The following is a 13,513-nucleotide window of genomic DNA, read 5'->3' as shown; positions in this document are numbered from 1 at the left end:
TGTGTATGCAAGGCAAGCTTGAGCGGAATCCCATCGGAAAAGCCATCATATCTTTTTGCGACCAAAATCCTGATCGCGTGTACGCGGCATAACTCTCCTCTCCTCAACCACTTCCACAAAATTCCACAGGAATACTATCTCCCCCTGGAGTCTTGTTCTTTTTCATACTTTTTAGTACTCCTTCTATTTCCACATCTGTTATTTCGTCCAACACTACCTCCACTTCTTCCTCACTCAAGTTCCCTTCCACCACTTGGCAATAGTCCTCCACCTCTTTCTTGCCAGCAGCTCCACCCCCCCCCATACAAGTCCTCAAAAAAAAACTTTTTGATCACCTCCTCCATCCTTCAACCACTCACCTCTTCCACCACCCTCCAGCACTGTCTTAAAAGTTTTCTTAGGCCCAAAGGACTTCCTAAAAAAGTATCTTGAGCACCATTCCCCTTCCTCTATCTCCTCCCCTTTTGCTCTAAATACGATTGCTTTCCCTTTCTCCTTCAATCTCAAATTCCTTGCATCCTGCACCTCTTTAAATGTAAAAAAATGGGACTGCAAGTGGATGATGATATTAAACAAAAAATGCAATTTGTTCACCAGTCTCCTTCACGCTTCTCCCTTGCTTTCTCCTGCCCCAATCTCCTGAAGAAGACACCAATTCTCCTTTTTAGCCAATCCCATCACTCCAAAATATTTTCAAAATTATACTTTTGAAACATCAAAACCTCATACAATAATTTAAATTTTACACAGACCTCTTCATCCTCCAACATCAAGCAATTCATCTTCCATACACCATCTCCGCACTCTACCCCCACCTCCAAATCAACTGACCCGGAAATGATGCAGTGATCCGAAAAGGTTACTGGAAGGACATCATAACCTATTCTTTTCATAAAAGAAGAACATAAAAGAAAGTCTATTCTCAATTTCACAGTCCCCTTATCGGACTAAAAAGTAAAGGAGAGATCTCCTCCCTCCACCACAGCAGCCACGTCAAGTAAGTGAAAATCCATAATCAGCTCATTTAATAACTTATGCCGCGTACACGTGGTCGACTTTTCGGCTACAAAAGTCCAACAGACTTTCGACGGACCTTTTGGCGGACTTGCGGCAGACTTTCTAACGAACGGACTTGCCTACATACGATCACACAAAAGTCCGACGGATTCGTACATGATGACATACACCGGACTAAAATAAGGAAGTTGATAGCCAGTAGCTGCCCTAGCGAGGGTTTTTGTCCGTCGGACTAGCATACAGACAAGCGCATTTCTGGGTCCGGCGTAGTTACGACATAAAGATTTGAAGCATGTTTCAAATCTAAAGTCCGTCAGATTTGCGGCTGGAAAAGTTTGCTGAAAGTCCGGGGAAGCCCACACACGATCGGATTGTCAGCCGTATTTTGTCCGTCGGCGTCCGTCAGACTTTTGTAGACGAAAAGTCCGACCGTGTGTACGCAGCATTAGAAGTAACATCCACTCCCCACACCACCACCCTCCCTCTACTCACTCTTTCTCACACAATTAAAGTCCCCAACTAAAATTGTAGGCATCCTTCCTGGCAGCCAAGATTTTACCACATTCAGAAAGGCGCATCTTTCTTTCTTTCTTTTCTGCAGGCGCATAGCAATTTATGATTCAGAATTTTTTTCCCAGCAGCTCAAAAATGGCTACCTGCATTCTTTCTGGCACCACCACCTCATGGGATACACACAGCACATTTGCGTTTTTAATCAAAATTCCCACTCCTTCACTCTTTTTATCACACAGGGAACCATAATGACACTCATTTTTTCCTTTCCTCACTTACTGCTCTCTCTATTCTCTCTATTCCACATTCCCGTACACAGATCACATCAGCTTTAATTCCACTCAAATTATCAAACACCACCGCTCTCCGCCATGCAGAACATATGCTTCCTACATTAATTAAGCTTACAATCAAAGCCATGGCAAAGAAAAGAAAAAAACACATAACACAAGCCATTTTTAATCTTCTAAGTATGCTGCATTTGCTCGTCATCCTCAACCACAAGACCATGCGCCTGTACTTTCAACTTTCTCATAGACATAGGAGAACTGGCGGATTCCTCTTCGGAATCCCCATCAGCAGCCGTGGGCAACAAGCAACCATCCCCTCCACCCGGGTCCTCCTCTCGAGTCCTCTTTTATATTGTGGCATTGCTGGTATCTCTATGACAAGTCTTTGCCCACACTCCAGACTTTCATCACTTTCTACATCCACCATCTCATCTTATTCATCACTTGACATCACCACTCATTATTCCGGAGAGAAGTCCAGAAACAGATGGGTCCATCATCCCACTATCCACCCCCAATCCAACATCCTCAGCTTCTTGCAAGGAACCTGGACATCGCTCTTCTTCTTCCGCAGGGCACACTTCACCCGCCGCAACTGTAGCAGTCTCAAGATGGGCACTGTCACCCGCTGCCGCGACACCCCCCATTCCTTCTACCACAGGCAACCCCTCAGGCGCAGCTTCATTGACCGGGCCTTCTGGGGAAACAACATGCGGGTCTGCCACAGCGGGTCCCGCCATGCTCTTGTCTTCCCTTCCAGTCTTTCTCTGTCTCCGCTGCTCTCTTGCACACTTCTTCTCCAGGCAATTCTCTTCACTTTCTCCTCCAACTCTGACCGTCTTTAGGCAGCAAAATATTCCTCGCACTGTTTAGCTAGGTGCCCAACCTTCCACAAATGTCACAGACTTTAGTAGCCCTGCACGCCTTAGATAAATGGTTAATTTTCCTGCAGAATCTACATTTTGGACTCTGCTCACAATCCTTGCTTACATGTCCATATATGAAACATTTCCGGCAAAAACTTGGCTGTCCAGGATAAAATAAAAATCCCCTCTCTCCTCCAATATTGAACGTCGCTGGGGGTCTCTTAACTCCCCCAACACAACTAGATTAATTCATTAATCATCCAAAAATTCTATATTTTCCTGACCAGATGCCAAATTTATTGAAAACTTTGTCTCCCCCTCTCAATTCCTCACAGTAAGATTTAAGGAAAGCTCTTACCAAATTAACGTCCGCAAAAGGGTTATACAGGTGAACTACAATCGCCTTCTCCTCTTGCATGAACAGTGGTGTCACATCAAATTTTCGAACTATTCCAGCTGACTTTCTAGTATCTTCATAAATGTTCCAACATACCTCAGATGAAGAAAAGGTTACGTCATAAATACCCTAATGGGCAAAATCCTGCAAGCACACGATCTCCCTTACCATTAAACCAAGAGCGTCGAACAACAAATCCACCACGACCAATTGAAGGGTAGTCTCTGCCTTCTATTCTGGCTTCGCAATGAACTGTATCGAGTCCTCGGGACGCCATCCTCTCCAGCACTGATTGCGCTTGCCGCCTCCGAACTCCAGAGGGACCCCCAAAAGGGGGCCTCGGAAAAGCCCTCCTACGACCAACCAGGCTTGTGGAGCTACGACCCACCAATCGCCATCTCGTGGACTTCCAGCAGGGTCCTGCCCAATAGCAGCAGGGGGTGCACCAATCAAGGAAACCCCCCCAGGCCGAGCAGGACTGGTGCCTTCTGACAAACCCTTTAACCGAGACACTTGATCTTAGCCAAAAAGCAGAGAAGCAATAACACAATTATTCTCTTTTCCGAGTGAGCGGCAGCCTGGGCGAAACGAAGAGCTCTCTGAGAGGTGCCCGTCTGCCCTTGCCTTCCTTCCCCCACGTCTAGTAGTCTAGACTGGCCGGAGCCATGAATACGCAAACTTTCCACACCTACCCGGCTTGAGGCCTAATCCCTACCTGCTGGCCTCAACACACTTTTCTAACACCTCCTCCACTCCTGAAGCCCATTCTGACCTTTAAACTGCCAATTAGGCAGCCCTGTGCACTAATTGCACAGATCCGGGTGCTCCTCGTTGATGCCCAATGAGGCAAATCATTTGCATGGGCCCGCCTCCTGGTAACGTGGACGAAGAGGAGAGACAGAGACCCACTAGAGGGAGACACGGGCTGTGGGATGAATGCCTCAACTGACTTTTAGCTAGCTGCAGCAAGGAAGGGACAGAAATGGAGCAAAGTCAGCCCTATTGAAATGGCCTGGCCCTGCTTGCTGCCTCTCTAAACTGACCCTGGCAGTGAAGGCTTTGTTTTGGGCCTTGGGAGAAAGATTGATAAAACATTAGCTAGCTGTCTTGTCGAAATGTGTATACTTACTGACTTGCTGACTTGATAGGTTTGGCTTCTTGCAACTGCCACTTTACCTGCTGCTTCCTGACCCCAAAAATATGGAGCGAGGAGGTAGGGAGAGAGATAGGCCAAGAAACTGACACGAAGCAAAAACACCAATACACACAGGGGTTAAATGCAAGTTTATTATTGCAAGAATTAACAGCTTGTGAGCCAAAAAAAAAAACAACAATGCAATCTGTGAGCAAGCAAAAGGAAGATTTTTCTTGATGTTCTTTATTCTGTTTTTGGAAACTGCATAAGAGAGGGGTGCACCGGTCCTGGAGGTACTGCAATACCAGGTCGATGCGTGGAGTGGACAGAGCAAGCTTCCATCTCCCTGTTCTAAAAATCCATTTAATATATGGTCCCCAGATAGGGGACGTATCAGATATTAAACTGATAAGAACAGATTTTTTTTTTAATTCTTTTATTTAAAATTTCACAAGTAAAATACATAGATAACATAAATCAAAAGAATATGTTTGAACAATAAAATAACATTGAAGTACATTATCAGACAAGTATTTACATATCCCTCCCTCCCAAACCCCACCCACAAAAAAACAAAATGTACATAACGACAGTAAAGAAAACAAAAACATCTCACAACAATAAATATATCAAGAATGTTTCAAAACAACAATAAAGATAACAAGAACATTAACAAAACAACCCACTCCCATCCCTCATAGCGAAAAAAAGACAATCTATCCCTATTATATACTATCCCTCCTCCCTATCCCTGCACAAACAAAAAACACTCCTATATTCTTTCTCCACACTGTCCCTTTATCACCATCTGTACTCACCCTGAAAAACAAAAATAAAAAAGGTTAATCGTTCAAGAATAAACATCAATAACATAATTCACATGTTTATATTATATACACCATTGTTTCCACTCCTCCAATTTCCATAATTTCCTTGCATCCTTCTCTCCTAACTTCTTATAATCATAATACGCATAATTGTAAATCTTTCCTCAAGCCATGGCCACACATTCTTTCACTTTAACCACTCCTGCTTAAAAATCAAAATATTCCGAACATCCCACAAACACTCTTTAATACAATTCACAACAATCCATAACAACCTCTCCTCATTCCTCCCCAGATCACACAAACCATATAACACCATCTCATACGTTACACTATTCACACCAGTTAACCCCTCAATCATCTTTTCCATCCTTTTTCCATATTTTCTTTGCATAGCGACATTCCCAGAACACATGTACCACCCGCTCAATCCCCCCACACCCCAGCCTTGGACACACCTCACTGTCCACAAACCTTCTCCTTCTCTGAAACTCTCTTATAGGCAAACACCCATGCACCCCCATCCATGCAATATCCTTCTATCTATTATCCACTCCCTTACAGCACACATTCTTCCAGACTTTCTTACATTCAGCTACTCTTAAACCACCTATTCCTTCCATCTTCTCCCTTTCATTCAGTATCTGCATAACCTTCTTACTCTCACACCATTTATCTCGTGTCACATCCTGCAACCCATACCTCCTCATACACCTTTCAATCCTCACATAAAACCAAGGTGCAACAAAACATACAGGTTTCCTCAAATCAACTTCACACAACTTATATTTCCGTAACACACTCCCACATGCATATTTTACCATACACCCTGCAACATTCTCTTTCTCACTTAATCTCACACACATACTTACATACTTCACCACCAGAAATTTCTCAATACTCACCATACCTTTCCCACCATTCATTACTCCTTTCATTACTTTCTCTCTTTTCAACTTCTCCATCTTAGAGGACCAAAAAAAGGAAAAACACACTCTCACAATTTGTTTCACCACTCTATCTGGAGCTGGAAACACGTAATATAAAAATAACAAAATCGGAATCACAACAGCCTTCACAATCAAAACCTTCCTTTCCAACGATAAAGTCCTTAAAGACCAAAAATCAATTTTCTTTTTTACTTTCACCAACGCATCCTGCCAACTCTCTCCCCCATACAAATCAGAATCAAACCTAACACCTAAAATCCTCACTCCTCCCTCACAAAACTTCCAACCACACTGTTCAATCCCCCTCCATACACGAAACAATTTACACTCACTTTTCCCCATATTCACACAGAAACCACTTGCCATACAAAAAATCTCAATCAACAACTTCACTCTTTTCAGTCCTGCCATATCTCTACAAATCACTGTAACATTATCCATATATCCTATTACTTTCAAAACCCTGCCACCACTCCCTGGTACCTCCACCCCTCTCACACACTTATCTTTCATCAACATCCTCAACAAAGGTTCAATCACACAAATAAACAACACAGGTGATAACGGGCAACCCTGTCCCACACCCGACCTAATGCTTATATCATTCGTCATCCATCCATTCACCAACACCTTACTTTATCATACCTCTATACAAACACTTAATCCACCCAATCAGCACCTCAGGTAACCCCATTCTCCTCAATACTTTAAACATAAAATCATGCGACACTCTGTCATACGCCTTTTCAAAATCCACAGCCAACACCGCCTCTTCCTGCTTTCTCTCCTTAAAAAAACATAACACATCCCTCAAGCTCACCAAGCTTTCTGTAATAGACCTCCCAGGCACCGCACACTTTTGCTCCTCCCCCACCAGTTTCTCCACCACCGCACGCAACCTATTCGCCAATAGGCCACCACCTTATAATCTACATTCAACAATGATACATTCAACAATGATATAGGCCTCCAATTTTTCAACTCTCGCTTGTCACCTTTTTTATACAGCAAAACAATCACGCTTTTTAACATAGATTCAGGCATCCTCCCCTCTTCCAAAACTTTCATCACCATCTCATACACGCAGTCACCAATCACCTCCCAAAACGTACAATAAAACTCAACTGGCAAACCATCACTCCCAGGCGTCTTACCTTTCTTCATACTCCCCAGACATTCATCAACTTCACCTTTACTCACTTTCTCCCCTAACATACTCTTATCCTCCATATCCAGACACATCTCCACCTGCTCCAACACTTCCTTCTCAACCCTCTCATCCCTCTTTTTTTCCATATATAAATAGGAATAAAACTTCCAGATTTCATCTCCCAACCTCTTTTTTTCCCACTTACCACCTGTCCATTCTCATCCAACACACTTGACAAATCCACCTTCCCACCATATACCTTTTTAAAGAAAAACCGCGTACACTTCTCATCCTTCTCCTTCACCACCATCCTTGCTTGCGACATAATCCCTCTCCCCCTCCGCTCCATAAAAATTCTCAATTTTCCTCTTGCTTCCACCAACTCACACCCCACATTCTCTCCCCATTCCCTTAGTTCTTCCAAATATTCCAGTCTTTTCAACCACCACTCATACTCCTCACGTTCCTTTTTCGCAATCTCACAACCTTTCCTTACAAAAAACCTCTTAGTCTGACCTTTCACCCACTCCCACCACTCAATCACACTTAAAAAATCATTCCTCCTCCTTTTCAATTTCCCAAAAAACTCAACATACTCTCTTTTCACACCCTCATCTTCCAACAATTCCACATTCAACTTCCACACACCTTTACCATACATTACCTCCGATTCCATACTCACAATACACTTGATCCGACCATGGTCCGAGAAAGGCTCCCGTTGAATGGTAAAAGATTTTGACTGTAAATTTTTTGAAAGAAAACAAAAATAAATCCTAGATTGCACAGTACCCCTATCACTAAAATAAGAAAAACCACCACCCACATCCCTTAACCCAAACAACCGCAAAATCTCACCCAACTCCTTCCCAGACTTATCAACTTCCCCACCACCACCTCCACCCCAACACCTATCCCCATTAGACAAAATACAATTAAAATCCCCCAACACAATAACAGGATCCCTCCCCCCCCAAAAATAACTTCATCTTCTCAAATAGATCCAATCTCCCCTTTTTATCCACAGGTGCATACATACAAAATAACTTAAAACAAACACCCCCATATTCCAAAGTAATAAATAAACATCTTCCCACTTCCCACCTTCACCTAACTTTAAAACTTTAATTTTTAAATTTTTTTTTATTTTTAAAAAGAATCCCCACGCCACTATTCCTGCTTCGACCCAAAGACCATACTGCTTCCCCCTGGGTCCATCTTGCAGTATGTGGCTCCTCCCTCATGTTGCAGTCCTGCAAACAAAAGATATCGTCAGCATATCCAGCCAAGATTTTAAAAACAGCTGCCTGCCTACATGCTGTCCCAATACCTCTGCTATTGAGGGAAGATACCCGTAAGAGCATAGAAAATTAAGAAGGGATCACATTCCTGTCAGGATTTTTTCTTTTTCCCACTTTTATCCCTGGCCCTAGTCCTCGGTCCCACCCCTGACCCAAGGCTCACCCCCCCAGATTTTTTCTTCGCCTTCCCCTTTGGTACCTTGCAGTACCCCATCACCTCCTGCAGTTCGGACACCTGACCAGTGCTCACATAAGATGGTGCTTGCGAGGAGTCCGAATCGATCACCACATCCGATGCTTCAGGGCCCAGAGAGTCCGGGAAGGAGCCTATGACCTGGGAGGACTCAGCCATCTTTCTTTTTAGGGAGAGCTGCCCCACCTCCATCTCCTCCTCCTCCTCTGAGTCCTCCGATTCCTCACCGCTCCCCTCCGACTCCCCCTTGGCCAGGAGGTGCCCAGGGACACTCTCCTCAGGTACAGGAGAGGCCCCCTCCTCCCTTACGGCGTCAACAGGGGAGGGACCTGGATCCCAGTCTGGCCACATCCGTGTACGATAGCACCTGCTTCCCCCCCGCCTCCACAGCTTTAACCGCCACAGCTTCTAGAGTGGGCTCAGACGCTCTGTTAACCTTCGGGCACTGTCTCGCAAGGTGCGTCCTACTACCGCAGATGTGGCAGCTCTTCTTCTCCGGACACTGACCGGCTCCGTGACCCTGCTTGAAGCAATTGCGGCTTGTCAACCCGGCCTCGCACTGGTCTTTGGTGTGCCCGAAAGCAAAACACTGCCTGCAAAAGAGGGGCTGGCCAGGGTACCACAGGTAGCCATGATTCCTCTCAATTTAGAAGGACTGAGGGGGGTGCCTGACGCCACCTATACCCTCCGGATCCACCCTAAAGGTTACCCAAAATTTACGCTGGCCGTTGAAGGTACCTAGCACATTCGTCAGCTTCACGCCTGCTGAAACTGACTTGCAGTACCTGAATAAAAAGGCAGCTATTTCCCCATCCTGTACAAAAGGATTGTACATATGAACAGTGATGGGGACCCGCACTTTCGTCTCACTCGACAGGAATGTGATCCCTTCCAGCATCTCATCGCCTTCTTTCTCGCCCTTCCGTAGCATACATGTCTGCAGATCTTCCTTTTTCCAGAAAGTAACATCATACATTCCAGTAGTAGGAAAACACTGCATGCAAAAAATGGCTTCTCTCGGCATCCCAAAAAGGTCTACAATCAATTGCTTCTGAATGAAGTGCAATCCAATCTCGCTCCGTCTAGGCTCGGCCATGACCAGCCTCAAAGTGTTTGGTGCGCTCGGCGGCCCCACCATACCTACGCCCACCAATCCCAGAGCCAACTCATGGATGGTAGGGAAAGGCGATTACTCTCGTGCACTCAAGATGGCGTCCCCCCCAATAGCAGCATGGAATGCACCCGAAGGAAACACCCCAAGGCCAAGAGGGACTGGCACCTATCGTTACCTAATGACCAGAACAAGGCAGAATTTTTTTTTTTTTTTCCCTTCAGAATGAATCGCATACTCAAGACTCCTTCAAGCAACTCTCCAGAAATCAAGCAGCGTTCCTTTCATCATTCAGGTAAGTATTTCCATAAAACACAGTAAAAAACATCATCATTAAAAACACAGAAAACATATTCCCTCCACCACCTTATCTTACCCTCCACCTCCCAAAATTCCAAAAACAATCTGCCTCCTCCACCCCCAACACTTTCCTATCATAAAGCAACACACAGTACAATTTGCTCATCACCCAATCTTGGCACTCATCTTCGGATATACGAAAACTTCCTTTTTTATATCCACATCTTGCTTCCCACAACACTTCTTTCATAATTGCAGACAGGATCCACCCCCTCCTCTTTACCTCCAATTCACCACTGACCAAGCCATACATGCATAATTCTGCTGTAACACCTTTTATTTCCAGCACATTCTTTACAAAACCCTCCAACCTGCCCCATACATTTTTTGCAAAATCACATTCAAAAAACACATGTCTTACAGTCTCCATGCCACCACATCCTTCCCTTACACATCTCTCACTTCTTGCCAAATCTCTTGCTTTCAAAAATACCATCGTTAGCAAACACTCATGAAAAGACATCCACACTATTTCTTTTTGTCTATTGGTCACCCCTTCTGTCTTAAAATTCTTCCAGCAAACTTCAGCTTGTTTTGACCTAAGGTCAGCAATATTCGTAACCACCTCCTCCTTTTTTAACCACTTAGTCAGAATAGCTTTATTTGTCGTACCCTCTCCCAAATTCCTCAGACCGCACTCATCATACCACCGTTTGAGCTTCATGTAGTAAAGTGGGGGAACCAAAGCCACAGGCTTTGTCAGATCACGAACCCCCCACCCCCATCCCACCACAAACCATCCCATCAAATAACGCATAAAACACATTGTCCTCCCTCCACCCGTAAACACCTTATAATGAAGTAGCCAAGTGTGCATCCCCAGAAAATTCTCTATATTTGGAAAATTCAGCCCCCCAAGCCTCTCCTCCTTCATTACTGTAGCTCTCGCTACCCTCTCCATTTTGGAGCCCCAAAAGAAAAGGAATAAACGTCTGGAAAATTTTTGCATCCATCTTTTGTTGAAAGGAAATATCACTCCAAAGTATAACAACAAAGGAAGACAAACAGCCTTCACAATTAGGGTTTTCCCGGTCAAAGTCAACCTCCGTAATTTCCATATATCCAGTTTTCTGGATATTTTCTCAAAACACTTTTCAGCATTTAACTGGTTCTGCAAATTCCTTTCAAAATGAATCCCCAGAACCTCAATAGCGTCTACTCTCTTGATCTTAGCAGCTGAAAAAACATGTAGTCCGCTAAGCATACAAAAGGCACTCTTGTCCCAGTTAACCCTCATCCCAGCCATACCTCCGAACAACTGTAATTGAAGTTCCACTCTTGCAATATCTCTCTGGGTCCTACACAGGAAAACTGCGTCATCCATATAACATAATGACTTTAATTTTTCCCCCCCTCCACCTGGAACAAAAAAACCCTCAAACGCTTTATCCTGCTGTACATGCCTCAATAACGGTTCCATAATGCAAATAAACAATAATGGGGACAGCGGACAACCCTGTCTTACCCCTGCTCTTACTCCAAAGGATTCCCCTAGGAACCCATTAACCAAAACCTTACTATTTACACCGTGGTATAAGCACCTCACCATATCTACAAAACTTTTTGGAAACCCCAACCTTTTTAAAACACAAAACATAAAATGATGTGATACTCTATCATACGCTTTTTCAAGGTCAATCCCTGCCACCGCCAATGATAAGTTGTTATTTTGGGCATAGAAGGCCAAATCTCTGAGGAGCATTAAGTTCCCTGCAATCCTTCTCCCTGGTATGGCGCACACTTGCCAACTTCCGATCACCTCTCCGACCACCTCCTTCATCCTGTCTGCCAAAATCTTCGCGAAAACCTTGTAGTCTACGTTTAAAAGTGTGATCGGGCGCCAGTTTTTGATATCTTTCTCATTCCCCTTTTTGTAGAGTAACGTAATCACCCCCTCTTTCATTGAGGCAGCCAATCTCTTCTTGACCATGCAATACCTTATCACCTCTCGGAAATGAACCTTCAGTACCGACCAAAACTTTAAATAAAATTCAACTGGGATTCCGTCTCCTCCCGGCGTCTTGTTTTTGGCCATACTTTTCAGAGTCTTCTCTATCTCCACCTCTTCTACTTCTTCCGCCAGCCAAACACCTTCTTCTTCCTTCAAACCTCCTGGTAAAACTTCACAGTAGTCTTCCATCTCTTGAATTGTGGCACCATCTTCACATTTGTACAATTCCTCATAAAAAATTTTAACCACCTCTCTCATCCTTTGCCCTCTCACTTCTTCCGATCCATCCAACATCTCTTTCATAATTTTTTTGGGACTAAACGCCTTTTTAAAAAAGAAGCGCGAACACTTTTCGTCTTCTTCCATCACCTGGACTTTCGCCCTGAAGACAATCCCTTTCCCTTTTTCTTTGATCATCTTTCTTCTCTCCTCCTGCACTTCCTTTAGTTCTTCCTCCACCTCCATCCCAAATCTCTTACACTGATATAGAAAGTGTAGCCTTCCCAACAACCTCCTTCCTGCCTCTCTTCTTTCTCTCGCTTTTTCCGCACCCATCCTTTTATAGAAAGATGCTATTTGATTTTTACACCAATCCCACCATACTAATATGTTTTTAAACTCATTTTTTCTCTCTTCCAGAGACCGGAAAAACAGAAGAAAACGCCTGGAAATCCCTTCATCCTCCAACAACAACACGTTCATTTTCCATATGCCTCTTCCCACCTCCATTCCCACCTCCAACTTAAAAGAACAAAAAATTAAGGAATGATCTGAAAAAAGTACTGGTAGCACCTTATAAGACTCCCCCTTCAAAAACTGTGACAAAAAAATAAAATCAATGCGTGACCTCACTGTCCCCCTATCTGACAGGTAAGTAAAAGTCGTGTTCCCCCCCTCCACTTCCATGGCTATATCATGCATGTTGAAGTCTCCTATCATGTCATTCAGGAGTCTGGATGTAATGTCCATCCCACCGTCACCACTGGTTCCCTGACGATCTTCATTCCTCCTGATACAGTTCAAGTCCCCCACCAGGACAGTCGGAACCCTCCCAGGTAAGTGAACCTTCAAGATTTTAAAAAAACTCATTCTATCTTTTTTTTCAGCCGGAGCGTAGCAATTGATTACCCTTACTTGCTGACCCAAAAACTCCAAGGTCACAATTTGCAATCTCCCAGGGACAATCACCTCATGCATTACAATATTAACATTTGGATTTCTTACCACCACCCCAACCCCCTCACTCCTAGACTCACATGCATATGCCCACACTGAAGGGCCCCATTTCCAATCAACAGAAGGATTATTCATCATCCCACATTCCTGTAAACAAAAAACATCCACATCATTCCTACTGATTTCTTCAAAAACCGCCACCCTCCTCACTTTTGCAGCAATACTTCTAACATTCACTGACCCTAATGACAGAGCCATGAAAAGAAAAGCAAAAAC

General features: G+C 44.1%; 1 pseudogene; it reads right to left on the bottom strand.

Moving 5' to 3' along the window:
* Positions 1-4,489: 4,489 nt before the first annotated feature.
* On the bottom strand, positions 4,490-4,667 carry LOC141141864 (U2 spliceosomal RNA; annotated as a pseudogene).
* Positions 4,668-13,513: the final 8,846 nt, after the last annotated feature.

This window comes from Aquarana catesbeiana, linkage group LG04, assembly GCF_042186555.1.
Source record: "Aquarana catesbeiana isolate 2022-GZ linkage group LG04, ASM4218655v1, whole genome shotgun sequence".
Classification (NCBI taxonomy): Eukaryota; Metazoa; Chordata; class Amphibia; order Anura; family Ranidae; genus Aquarana; species Aquarana catesbeiana.
This window is presented reverse-complemented; position numbering and strand designations above follow the sequence as displayed.